Genomic DNA, 14,636 nt, shown 5'->3' on the forward strand with positions numbered 1-14,636 from the left:
GAACAATTGATCTATCCATCTTTTGAGGGGCCATTGTGGTCCCACCCAGAGTTGGGAAAGAGTTTCTTTCAGTGGAAAAAAATGTTTCTTTTCCTCCCTTTTTCGGGGGAGAAAAGCATCCCAAAAGACCCCCTCCCAGACTATGAGTCTCTTTTGGAAGGGCTTCTTCATTTTAAAGCAGTGACTAGATATTCAGGATATGAAGAGGATTGGGGACATCAAAGCTGCCAATAGACTGAAGATGAGTGAGGCTTGCTCAGACAGTAGAATGAGAAGGATGGGGATTTACATTTACATTTATTCATTTAGCAGATGCTTTTCTCCAAAGCGATGTACATCTCGGAGAAAATACAATTTGTGCGTTGCATTAGGAGAAAGACAGACATAGTTGCAGACATGTGATTCTTAAGTAAACCTAGTTTTTTCCTTACACTTTATGCACCAATGTTCATTGCACGAGTAGGTACGTAAAACTCAGGATAGACTAATCCTAAGACTAATAATGTAAATGTACAGTGGAGATAAACCACTCTCTCACACACACACACACACACACACACACACACACACACACACACACACACACACACACACACAACCTAAACAGACGGATATTAGATCTATGACCTAGTCAGCACAAATTGTGTGACTTGTTTAGAATCTGTACTGTCAAGCCATTTAATGAAAGACAGTAGGGCTAATGGACCTGATCAATACAATCACTGTCGTCACAGTTATGTGAGAGGTGGGACTATTATATTGGTGAAGAAACCACAATTCATCTGTCTGATACAACATTGTAAAATGCCGCTGTATATTCTATCTGCTGCTAACTTTTATAATTGCTGCTGCTGTGGTTATTTTACTTTTAGCTTTATGTTACAATTGGCCTAAACAATCAGAATTTCATGTCTTGTTACCATAAACTGGATCTCAAGCAGCATTGCAAGCGATTTGAAGAGACTTGGTAAAATGTCTTAATTTCAGAAGTACAGTTGACAATTACTCAGGGCAACTCTTTATGTGAATGCTGACATAGTATGGAGACACCTGGACCACAATCAAACAAAAACAAGCTGTGAGCAATGTCCCATGTGAAGTGTCACATGGGAAATCACATTTTGGGCGACATGTTCCACAAAGGCACTTCTGCTTGAAGTTGACCAGTTGTTATGGAGCTTCAGCATGCTGTTGAGTTTCCAAGCCAAAGCCCATGATATGGTCTACCAGGTATTGCGGCCGTCATGCCCCCCTCAGCGCAACGAGGAGCACCTGCGGCGGATCAAGAGACGGACACTAAAAAAGTAGGTGCAGAACATGCACAGACGCGGAACCTTGTTCAGCCTTATTACTCATCTGCATACTTTGCCTTTGCTTTCCTGAATTCCCTGATTCCTCATCCTCTTTCCCGTCCTCATCCTCCTCCTCGTTTCCCTGAACCCTCGCCTGTACCTCCACGACTTCCTGGCTTACCACAACTCCTTGCCCGTTCCCCGGATTACATCTCTCGGATTCTCCCTTTGAACTTTGTTTGCACATCGGTGACCCTTTGCCTGTTTTTTGACCATGTTTTCTGGGTTGCCCCCTGAAAGCTCTTCCTGTGCTCAGCGCTTGGGTCTGGTGCTCCCGCCCCGGGGAAACTCTGTGACAACGGCTCACCGTGTCTTAAATATTCCACATTTGATCCAGTGGATTTTAGAGATCTAAAGGGGTATTTAATACTAATATTTACTAATTATAGTAATACTACTAAATACTAATAATAATATGTAACTAGCGTACTGTATCTAGCATTGTAAGTCACCTTGGTGAATAAGATGTGTGGGCTGATAACACTACATAGAGTTCATTGGAAGTTACTTTGGAGAAAAGCGTCTGCTAAATAAATAAATGTAAATGTAAATGTAATCCTGATCACCTTCATACATTTTTTTTTTTAAGGATACACAAACGTTTAGATACAATACAGGGGTAGCGGCTGTGTAAAGGCTTACCTGAGTATGATTATAAAGTTATGGTGCATGAACATTTACACCATATATGACCTTGAGAGATCATGGGCGAAGTGAGTCCAGAAAAGATGAGTTTCAGACCCTTCTTGAATGTAGACAGACTTTCAGCAGTTCTGAGTGAGAGGAGGAAGTCATTCCACCACAATGAAGCCAGAACTGAGAACCTCTGCACCTTACCTTTTGTGTGTGTGGGACCACCAAGAGAGCAGAAGTAGATGAGCAAAGCGGTCTGGTTGGTCTGTAGCAATTTGGAGTGACCCCACTTTGACTGGCAAGCCCCCAACCTCCACACCCTCAACAATGCTCTCCCCCATTGCAATGAAATGCTTTGAGAGACTGGTGCTGGGACACATTAAGGACACCATCCCAGACACTCCGGACCCACTGCAGTTTGCCTACCGCCACAACAGATCCACTGAAGATGCAATATCACACACACACTTCACACCATTCTGTCTCACCTGGATAATAAAAACTGCTATGCAAGGCTATTGTTTGTAGACTATAGCTCAGCATTTAACACTGTCATCCCAACCAAGCTGATCCAGAAACTACTAGGGCTGGGACTGAGTGCCGCATTGTGCAATTGGATCCTAGCTTTCCTCACCAACAGACCCCAGCGTGTGCTGATTGGCAGTAATACTTTCTCCCCACTGATCCTCAACGCTGGCACTCCACAGGGAAGCGTCCTGAGCCCGGTCCTATACTCCCTGTTCACACATGACTGTGTGGCCAGTCACAGCTCCAACACCATCATAAAGTTTGCTGACGATACCACCATCGTGGGTCTGATCACCAACAACGATCAGACAGCCTACAGAGAGGATGTAAGGCTCCTGGCAGAGTGGTGCCAGGACAATAACCTGTCTCTCAATGTCAGTAAAACTAAGGAGCTGGTGATTGACTTCAGGAAACAGGATATGGTTCAGGCACCCATCTATGTAGGAGGGGACATGGTAGAGAGGGTCAACAGCTTCAAATTCCTCGGGGTCACCCTCACTGCCAAACTCACATGAACTGAGCACACAGCATTCACCATCAAAAAGGCCCATCAACGCCTCCACTTCCTCAGGCGTCTGAAGAAAGCCAGGATGTCCACTACAGTCCTCACCACTTTCTACAGGTGTGCTGTGGAGTTTGTCCTCACATTGTGTATTACATCCTGGGGTGGCAGCTGCTCCATACGGGACAAGAAAGCCCTACAGAGGGTGGTCAAAACGGCTCAGGAAATCATCAGCACACAGCTACCAGCAGTACAGGACACCTACACCACACTCTGCCTCAGAAAGACGACGCGCATCATGAGAGATCATAGTTACCCCGCACGGGCACTTTTCTCTTCCCTGCCACCTGCAAAATGGCTCAGGTCTATTCGAACCCGCACAGCTAGGTACAGGAACAGCTTTTACCCCACTGCTGTAAGAGTATACAACACTAACTAATGTGTTACCTTTAGTAACTAGAGTTGGACTGCTCCTTCCAAGCACATTGGTAGATCACACTGTCACTTTAAGCATTCTCATTCTCATTCTCTTGTTCTGAGTTCTCTGACTGTCAACTGGCATTATTGTTCCTACTGTTACCATTATTTATTGCTATTGCTGTTGCACTACTCACTGTTATTTACATTTACATTTACATTTATTCATTTAGCAGATGCTTTTTTTCAAAGCGATGTAAATCTTAGCAAAAGTACAATTTATGCATTACATTGAGAGAAGGAGACATAGCTGCAGACATGAAAGTCTCAAGCAAACCTAGTTTGTTCAAGGGTTACTGTCATTGTCATTGTTTTGTTTGTGCAGTATTTCTATTGTCTTTGTCCATAGTCTGTGGAGAAGCATTCAGGAAGATTTTCATGATACATGTACATGGTACTTGTATTTATGACAATAAACTTGAAACTTGAAAACTCAAAAACTTGAAGTAACTGTATTTTAGCTCTGTGATACACTGTGTTAAAATGAATCACATTGTGTTTTTATTTCCTTCATTTTAGATGTAGGCTTTAAATTCTACTATAGGATATTGAAGGGGAAGGCTTTTCATACATGGTAATTAATAGCATTTAATTATTTATACTCTTTGTTAAACTAAAAAAATGCATTTTATGATGTGGTTTCATCTGATTAGTTGAACTAACTTTTTTCGGTGTACATGATGTTATTTTCTAAAGTTGCAAATGATTCTGTAAAATCTGTTTCTTCATGTGAACACAAAGCATGATGGTGACTCATAAACAGATTGTCAGATGTTCACAGAGATCCCTCTCTGTTTTAGCTTGATGAAGGCTGGCCCAACAGCAACTTATCAACTTTTCTGAAAGTCTTTTGTTAAATCTGACTTTAGGTACTGACAGGTACTGAGAAGTGATTAACCCTAGTATGGAGAATTATGCTGAGTATGGTAATATTAGAGAAGGGGTGTGGTGGCGCAGTTGGTTGGCCTGGGTCCTGCTCTCTGGTGGGTCTGGGGTTTGAGTCCCTCTTGGGGTGCCTTGCGATGGACTGGCATCCCGTCCTGGGTGTGTCTCCTCCCCCTCTAGCCTTGTGCCCTGTGCTGCCGGGTTAGGCTCCGGCTCCCCGCGACCCCATCTGGGACAAGCGGTTTCAGATTATGTGTGTGCATCCACTCTCAGGTCTTTGTGATGACTGTATACATTTCTGTCATCTTGAGAAATAAGGAATCCCATGTAGGATATTCAGTTGATTTTTTTTTTTAGGTAGCATATCAGTAAGAGTTGCTTCTCTGCAATCAAAGGGCCTGGGCCTAAATTCCTCTCTTGCTCTAATACTGTTGATTGAGTTACTTACCACTTTTTGATCCTGTTAAAATTTTCTAGCTATATAGATGGGAAAATAACTGTAACGTGCAATGCAAGCCTGACACTGTAAGTTGCGTTGGATAGAGGCATCAACTAAATAGTTGTCAGTTATTATTATTATTATTATTATTATTATTATTATTATTATTATAATAATAATAATAAGAAGAAGAAGAAGAAGAAGAAGAAGAAGAAATTATTTAATACTATTATTTATTTATTTCTTTAATAATAATCATAATAATAAATGTGCAGGAAATGCTGTGAGATTCATACGAGTGACTCATGACACACCAAGAGTTCCTCAGATATTTGCAATATTAATTTCTAAGAATGCCTTTTCAGTGACTGACATTTATTTAACAAAAGTGTTCTTTGCATGTATAAGGCATATTTTAACACTCACAATGCTTTTAACTATGATCTAAGTATAGATGACATTTCAGAGGATGCCCACTGCCATACTGTCAGCTTGCCACCCCCTTACCCAGTAACACGTGCTGAGCCTGGACCATCACTGACCATCGGATCTCAAGCCAGAGAAGCAGAGCAGATGACCTTCTCAATATGCCAGTTTCAAAAGAAATGTCTGGCATTCCTTTTATAACCCTTCCCCTGAACTATAGAGATTCTTCTACTGTCAAAAAACAACTCCATGAATGAAAGTACTCATTTCTGCAGTGCGCCAGAATGTTATGTAAAGCAAAAGTATGACTAATATCTTTCACCAAGTCTCACAGTAGGGGCAGTAGAAGTGAAAAGTGTTTTGAAGCCTAATCCACACATATAAATTGAAAAAACTTAGATATTCCAACACAAAACCCTGACGTGGGAACAGAGTCTCTGGGGAGGTTCTGTGGTGACACGTTCTCACAATCAAGTATTGCTTGTGCTTCAGCAAGTCATAACAAGGGAAGTCTCACTGATTAGTAACAATAATTCTCTAAATTTCTTTGCAAATGTGGCAGTGCCTGGGGGAAAGATTACATGGGCGACTTTGTGTCTGTCACTTACACATCTCACAAAACCTACACCATGAAGGATTCTGCAAGCCCCCCAACTCTCCAAATCACCCATCCACACCACTCCAAGAAGCCCTGTTCCAGCACATACTGCAAGAAGATTACTTTGTGTAGAAAGGACTTAATCTCAGCTCTTTCACTTGAAAGGAGGTGGCTTTTCTCGTGGTACTTTACAGAAAATTCCCTGCAAACAGAAAGGCTGGTCTGTGACCCATCTCACTCATTTCACTGATTTGGTGATTTGGAGAGTGGCAATTTCTATAATGGGGTGGGTGCACTGTAGGCAGAACTATATGTTTAGATTTCTGAGATACTTAACCACTGGGTTTAACGCTCCGCAATAACATGGGACACAGTTCAATCACAAGAAAATAGGAATGTTCAAGTGAGAAGTCTAAGAACATAACTCCTGTTAGCATTTATGTTGCATGAAAGGCCCAGATGCCTATTAAAAATCTGACAAGTTTAAGACAATATTCATTTTGTATCCTAACATAACCCTTCCTATCCTAGTTCTACAGACAGCTACTTGTGAAATGTGAAGCAGCAAAAATGATTCTGTTGGACACACTGACTGAGTTTTAACAGTTGTGTGTCTATATCTATTGTTGTTCGCCTGGTGTAAAACGTACTTCTGTTTGAGTTGTACATCACTTTGGAGAAAAGTATCTGTCAAATAAATAAATGTAATTGAAATATGATAACGACTGTACAGATTTAAAACTAAATATTTTTAAAAACATATCACCTAAGAGTAATTTATTAATAAAACACAAAGATTTACTGAATGGAACAATATATTTACTGAATAGATCACTTCCACTGCAGTCAGAGTAATATACCATGCAAATCTGAAAGAAGGAAATATTCCAGAAACCTCAATCAACACCATCTGGAAATACAAAATAAATACTTTCTCTGCTTATCCATGATTATACAAAGGTTTGGAGTTGCTGGCTAATACTAAAGCACATGAGAGAAAGAGTATTCAAAGCTTAGAGTGCCCCTAAACCACAGTCCACCACATTGTCTCAGTGGGGACCTGTGCCCGGACTCCCGCAAGGTGGACCACAGCCTATTTTTCTTGTTGTTTGGCACCAAATTCATCTTCATCATCCTCAACATGATAAAAGATGTTCACAAACAGCAGACCCCCCTGAGGTCCTTTGGCAAAATGCGGTCCTGGAAAAGAAATCTGATGGAAAGGAAAATTCCCACAACGAGACAAAAGGCTGTGAGAAGCAGGCCCCAGAGATCAGCCCAGATATAGAGGCGTAAAGGTATGTGCGAAATGCTTTGACCACAGCATACCTTCCCCAGATAATCATGTAACTAGGGGCTTGGACAAATCAAAACCATCAAATACCATGCAACGTTGCACAGAAGCCCATCAGACAGGCCTCTGTAAGCATACTTTGCATGCAGATGCACAGGATTGTTGGACATATAGGGGATGCATTTGCTAAGAGGCCTTTGAGGGGATTCTTCTTAAAATCTGTGCTGCTTTGAAAGGCCTGTTTCCGAAAACTGGAGAGTTCTCTTAACACTGCTTTCTTTTGCCTGCAGCTTATTAATAGTTTAAAAGGAAGTAGTTGTTCATGAATATTTTTAATATACAAGTGCCTTGTGCAACAAGTATTGTTATATCTTGACAAAAAACCTATGTTAAGTTATATAAAGACATTAAAACAATGCCACCTCATAAACCTATACTATTTTTCTGTTTCAATGGAGCTTTCATTAAAAATTTTGACGTGGAATATGATAAACATACACGATTCCTCTTTGCAGCTTGATCTTTTGCCTTGAGGTCCTGTCAAGAGCAGTCTATACAGCTGATGTTTGATTTACAGCTGGGGTCACAATGTTACAGTGTGAAGATAGAGAACACAAGCCATTAATCTTTGATTCCTGCTACATGGTTCTTTACCACTCCCTATGTAGTTGGTTTTCTATTATGCTCTTGATTTATAGACCCATCAGGGTTTGAACTACTGCTTGGGTTGCAGTTTATTTACTGAGATGAACATTTGGAAGTGCCCTCCACAGACAGTGCAGAGATTGGTCACTGTGAAATTTGATTAGGGTGGGGAGGTTTGGTCCACTTTCCTCTCTGTGACATAAGGTTTCAAATTGACACCAATGTTGGAATGCCATTTCTGTTCTTGCAGATTCTTTTCAATTAGATGATGAGAAATACTGTTCCAACTCTTAGCACGGAGGTGGCCTTTGTGTTCTGTGCAGAGAAAACCCCTGGGAAATTACAGGTAATGCTCAACTTATGTATGGTGTAACCTCACTTTAAGAATTCACACACACACGTTTTCAGAACCGCTTGTCCCATACGGGGTCGCAGGGGAACTGGAGCCTACCCGGCAACACAGGGCACAAGGCCAGAGGGGGAGGGGACACACCCAGGACAGGACACCAGCCCGTCGCAAGGCACCCCAAGCGGGACTTGAACCCCAGACCCATCAGAGAGCAGGACTGTGGTCCAACCCACTGCGCCACCGCGCCCCCCTCACTTTAAGAATTCAAATAATCAAAATGAGTCAACCTGGATTTCTAGCCAGCAAACAGCCGTGCAGAAGTGGTATGTGCTTTAAGCGTATGGGCTTTGTTTTCTGAAAATAATGTTAATTTTCTTATTTAGGATTCTTCTCCACTCCTCAGTGCATATAAAGAAACTTTCTTGAGGTGCACAGCTGTGCTATTTTGTTTGCATTCCTTGTCAGTGCACCTGAACTCAGAATATCTAAAGAGTGGCAGCAGTGGCTGAAGAGCTGATGACCACTGTGCTATCTGCAGTCCCAGGGAATAAGAATAAGAAGCTGTTTAATGAGTTTTTTGCCCTTTTGACTTCTTATCTGTTCATTCATGACTTTTTTAAATTTTCAAGTCAAGAAGAAATTTTATTTTGGGTGGCAGGGTGGCACAGTGAGTAGCGCTGCTGTCTCACAATGCCTGGGTGGTGTGAGAGGACGTGGGTTTGATCCCCGCTCAGTTTATGTGGAGTTTGCATGTTCTCCCCATGTTCTGAGCCAGAAGAAAGATGGCAGACACAAAATGCAGAGCTCCAGGTTTTATTAAAGGGGAAATCCAGAAATCGAAGTCGTCGTACAGGCCAGGTCGGTCGAGGTGCAAACAGGGTTTCCAGGACAATCTGAAATCATAGCCGAAGGGCATGCGGTGGTCAAACACAGGAAGCAATGAAGTGGGGGTCAAGGGTTCGGTGAAGAGACAGGAACGAGGAAGGGATAACAAGGGAAGGTGAGTAATCGAGAGCACGCAGTAGCGAGTGGAATGGCTGAACTAGGTTCCGCATCGGTTGTTGTTCGTCTGTGTCCTCTGATGCCTCTTCCTGGGCTGGGTCCCAGGTGCTCCTCGTCGAGTCGATGGCGTAGGTGTGGCAAAATGTAAATGTCAAGACTATCGATTTTATGCTGAGGAAAGGTCCAAAGCAAATGAGACTCATTTAGCTGCTGGCTATAAATATTGCTGTTATCATCTTCTAGTCATTCTCTGGTACTCACTCTGCTGCTGGCAAACCTCTTAGTAAAGATACATGTGCCACAGGACACTCTTCCACCACACACCACTCATTCTGAAAACCCATGCATTTTCCTTGATTTAGGCCAGGGCTAACTATGGTCCTGAAGAGCAGAGCCCAACCACTAGGAGCTCAATAAGGATGTTAAATGGGTTCAATTAGGACAACGAGTAAAACCAGGCTGTTGACTGCCCAGCAGAAACAATGCAGACTCACCTTTTCAGGATTCCAGTGCAACAGCCCTGATATATGGCTTCTCCAGTCAAACTGGCTGGCAAATGAGGTAAAACAACAGCCAAGTTAGCTGACAAAAACATAAACCATCTTGGCTGAGAGCAGCAGCTGGGAACTCACCCACAGCACCTGTACACCTCTTTTTCATAACATATTTACATTAACAGTCTCACACATAAACAGAGGCTATAACATCATATAACACAATTATTGCAGCCGTACAAACTGTAAATGATTAGTAACAACTAGAAGATGTACTGTGTAAGTCTGTACATGATTACAATGAAATAATAGTTTTTGCTTCCTAAAAAATGTAATGCTGTAGCCTACAAAAGTATAAATGGGTGTGATTTTTAATCACTGTGAATATTAAGCTGAAAAAAATAACAGGAATGTCATTCCTATGTTTTTGTGTGGTTTCAGTAATGAGTGACTTGAAACATCCTGTCATTAAAAAAATAAGTAAATATCTTAAACAGTCAGAAAGCTTTTTTTATCGGTTTCATTTTGACAATGCTCCATTCTTACAAGAGCAAAACACAAATTCTTCAGCCTTTTCATATCCTTCCAAGTCTGCACCTCCCTAACAATATCACACTTTATTACATTTATTCATTTAGCTCACACTTTATCCAAAGCAACTTACAATGTTAAGCTATTTACAATTACTTGCCCATTTATAAAGCTGGGTGTTTTTTAGTGGAGCAATTTAGGGTAAGTAACTAGCTCAAGGGTACAACAGCTGGAAGTGTGATTCAAACCTACAACCTTTTGGGTCCGAAGTCCACAGCTTTAATCAGTACGTTGCCAGCTTTCACCTATTCCTTCAAACTTGCAATGTACTCCCTTGCAGAATTGCTGTTGTCATGCATTTATAACCCCAATTCCATAAAAGTTAGGACAGTACTGAAAATGCTAATAAAAAGACAAAGAAGTGACTTGTACATTTACTCTAACCTGTATTCAAACAAACCCAGCAACACGGGGCGCAAAGACTGGGTCCCGCTCTCTGGTGGGTCTGGGGTTCAAGTCCTGCTTGGGGTGCCCTACGATGGACTGGTGTCCCGTCCTGGGTGTATCCCCTTCCCCTCCAGCCTTGCGCCCTGCGTTGCCAGGTTAGGCTCTGGCTTGTTGTTACCCTGCTTAGAAAATGCGGTTTCAGACAATGTGTTTGTGTGTGTATTCAAACAAAAACTGTATAAAAACAAGGTGTTTCATCTAATAAACTCCATTGTTTTTGAAGATATATATTTATTCTGAAATTGATGTCTGCAGCATGTTCCCAAAAAGTTGGGATGGGGTAATTTAGGACTAATAATAATGTGACAAGTTGAAATAAGAAGGCGATATGAAATAGGTGATGTTAAACCAGTGAGGCAAATGTGTTACAGTATATAAGGAGCCTCTTAAAAGCCCTAGTCCTTCAAGAACTGATGCAAATAATCCAGCACTTTGAGAACAGCTTTCTTCAAACGCAAAATGGTAGGATTTTGGGCATTTCACCCTCTACAAGGTATAATATAAATGAAAGTTTCAAGGAATCTGGTCAAATCTTGGTGTGTAAAGGGAAAGGGTAAAAACCACTTCTGAAGTTGCATGATCTCCAATCCATCAGATGTCACTGTCTTAAAAACCTTAAAAATCATGTGTCTGTAATGGATATCATGACATGGGCTCAGGAATACTTTAATAAACCTTTGTCAGTCAATGCCATTCGCTGGTGCATCCATAGATGCATGTTAAGGCTTTACTATGCAAAGCAGCAGCCATACATTAACACAGTCCAGAAGCACCGCTGACTTCTCTGGGCTCGGACTCATCTGAGATGGACAGTAGCACAGTGGAATCGTGTTTTTGTGGTTCTACGGGTAATCATTATAAATAGTTTTTGGAAAAAAACATCCGTCATGTTTTCTGGGCCAAAGACGAAAAGGACCATCCAAGCTGTGATCAGCGTCAGGTCCAAAACCCATCTTCTGTCATGGTATGAGGGTGTGTCAGTGCCCGTGGCATGGGTAACTTGCACTTCTGTGAGGGCACCATTAGTGCAGAAAGATATGTACAAATTTCGGAGCAACCTACAGTATGCTGCCATCCAGATGCCATCTTTTCCGGGGATGTCTCTGCATTTTCCAGCATAACGACGCCAAACTGCATTCTGCCCGGATTACAAGCGCATGGCTGCATAAGCAGAGAGTGCGGGTACTAGATTGGCCTGCCTGCAGTCCAGACCTGTCTCCGACTGAGAACGTGTGGCACATTTTGAAGCACAAAATATGGCAACAAAGGCCCCGTAAAATTGTGCGGCTGAAGACCTGCATAATGGATGAACGGGGGAAATTTCAACTTGCTAAACTTAACCAGCCGGTGTCTTCAGTGCCCAAATGCCCCAAAAAAAGTGATATTAAAAGACGTGGTGATGTTACACGGTGGTAAAAACTCGACTGTTCCAACTTCTTTGGAATGTGTTGCAGCATAAATTTCAGAATAAACATATAACTTCAAAAAAATAATGCAGTTGGTTTGGTAAAACATGAAATACCTTGTCTTTATACTGTTTTTGCTTGAATAGAAATCAAAATAAATGTACAAATCACTCCTTTTTGTTTTTATTAGTATTACTGTCCCAATTTTCTCGGAATTGAGGCTGTATAAACTATCACTGTTTTTAGCTTTGTTAGTACTATTACTGTATGTCATCATAGTTTATTTTAATGAAATGTAGGGTATTATTATATTTCCTATATGATATGTTTTAATTGTGGCTTTTCAGAAAAACAACAAAGAATTATTTATTGGAGTAATGACAGCTGCATCAAGAAAGCTCATATTCCAAGCCTGCGATTTGAAATGCTTCTGTCGATTTACGCGTTACTTCGTACCGTAGTACACATAGTAGTAGCGATTTTAAAAAGTCACATGGTCAGCCTTATTGTTGTATATTATTCTGTGTTATGTTATAATGCAGTTATTATTATATTTCAGTGTCCTTCGATTTTCACATTAAAATGAATCTGCTCAGACAATCTGAACCACTCTGAATCTGCTTGCATTCTCTAAAAGGGAGTTTGGTTTTTCCCATTTCTTGTATATTTTAAAACATTTCTGGTTAAATTTACATTCACATTTTTTACGTGCAAAGCCACTTAAAATACAAAGGTACCCACAATTGTTCACTCATTGATACAGCTGGGCATTTTTACTGTAACAACTCAGGGTTGATACCAGGGTACTAGTGCTGGAAGTGACACTGAAACCTGAATCCTGGGTTGAAAGGCAGCAGCTTTAACCACTAAACTACCAGTTGCTCTTGACTAACGTTATCCTCAGTTACCAGTCCGTTCTCTGTGTAGTCTTTGAATTTTAAACAATTGCATGTCATAATCATCTTAACATGCGGGCCAGAACCTTCAAATTAACTCTGAAATAATACATGCTAAAGTGTAAATGCAGTTTTTATTTTTTACACACGTCTGTAGTCTGTTCACTAGTCTAAATGTAGCACTTTACCTACGTGCGATGATACATTAACTAATCAAATCATAACTTGATAGTCACGATTGGATTGTAAAAAACAATGTAAAATTGTACTATTACACCAGTAATAATTCGAATCAGTAAAATTGTGAATAAAAACAAAATGCGTCATCTTATAATTTATCAATATCGTTTTAATAAGTCATACACACATTAAAATAATCTACGATTATACCGGCGACTGCCAAAAACCTTTGCGGTAGTAATCTTAAATTGCGCATTTATTATATACTTTTAGGTACGCAAAAAAACCTACCAACATGGTACTGGGAGGAATTCGCGGTATGTAGGCTACAAAGCTGTAATTTATGCCTGTTCCCTTTAAAAGTGACACCAAGCTATGGTTAAGAGCTGATACTTTTTATTTGATTACAAATAGCAACGCATGATGGTATTTGATATACTGATAGCTTGTGGAAGTAATAGGCCTGTTAATAGATAAGCATGTAAGTTCTCGAAGTTTGTTTGCGCTTGCGGCTTGGTATTTTAGTTTCGTTTTGCAGCCTAGTACCGGCGACGTGTAGATTCAGTGAAACTCAAATGTTTTCAAATACTGTGCTCCTGTATGATGTACCGTAATATATTAAGATGATATCAATAATTTTTACGTAGCGATTTTTACTGTAGTACTGAACTGTACATGTAGGTACAGTTCATTACCCACAAGCCTGCCCAGATTTGGAAAAAAGTTCCAGGCAACTCTGCACATCCATAATGATGAATATTCAAAAGTCCTTCATAGTTTATAGAAACACAGAAGATATAACTGTTTTCTTAATGAATTGATTCTTCTCAAAACATAGAAGTTACCCCCAAATTAACGATTGTAAAATAATGTTGTAAAATAATAGTACTGAATAAACAATTCGATATTTTTATGATCATAAATCTTTGTACATGTAAATGTCACGTGGTCTTTTTCCTTTCATAGTTCTCCAGGTATATAAATAACTTAGAACATCTTTTTTTTTTTTAAAGTATGATGTTGAAAGTCGTTATTAGGAAGTGTCCCCTGACATGAGCAGTGCGCTCAAGGACAGACGGTTCCTAATGCAGTTCTGCCTGGTAACAGAAGTGTCCCCTATTGGTTTACCTTAATTTCTCTTTCCTCCCATTCGGGGGAAGGATGTTGGGGGCGCGAAGTTTTAGCCAACTTATTTTATACAAGTTAGTCTGTCCTACATTGCCACACGCAGAGGAACGGTAGCTCTGCACTTTTACTGTTATTTTATTTATTTTTTTTACGGATTTTCTTTTGTCTAGCCCTACAGTCCACAATCCACGCGTTTCAAGTGTCAACGACACATTTTTCCGTGATTTTTCCTGATCTTCTTTATGTTTGCCTTGTTGTGCATGGGGATATAAAAGAACTTTTAAAGACAGCACATATCCAAGTTCAAACGATATAAATGTTATAAATTATGTGCAATCTTCAGGATCACTATATCCTACATACA

This window comes from Scleropages formosus, chromosome 2, assembly GCF_900964775.1.
Source record: "Scleropages formosus chromosome 2, fSclFor1.1, whole genome shotgun sequence".
Classification (NCBI taxonomy): domain Eukaryota; kingdom Metazoa; phylum Chordata; class Actinopteri; order Osteoglossiformes; family Osteoglossidae; genus Scleropages; species Scleropages formosus.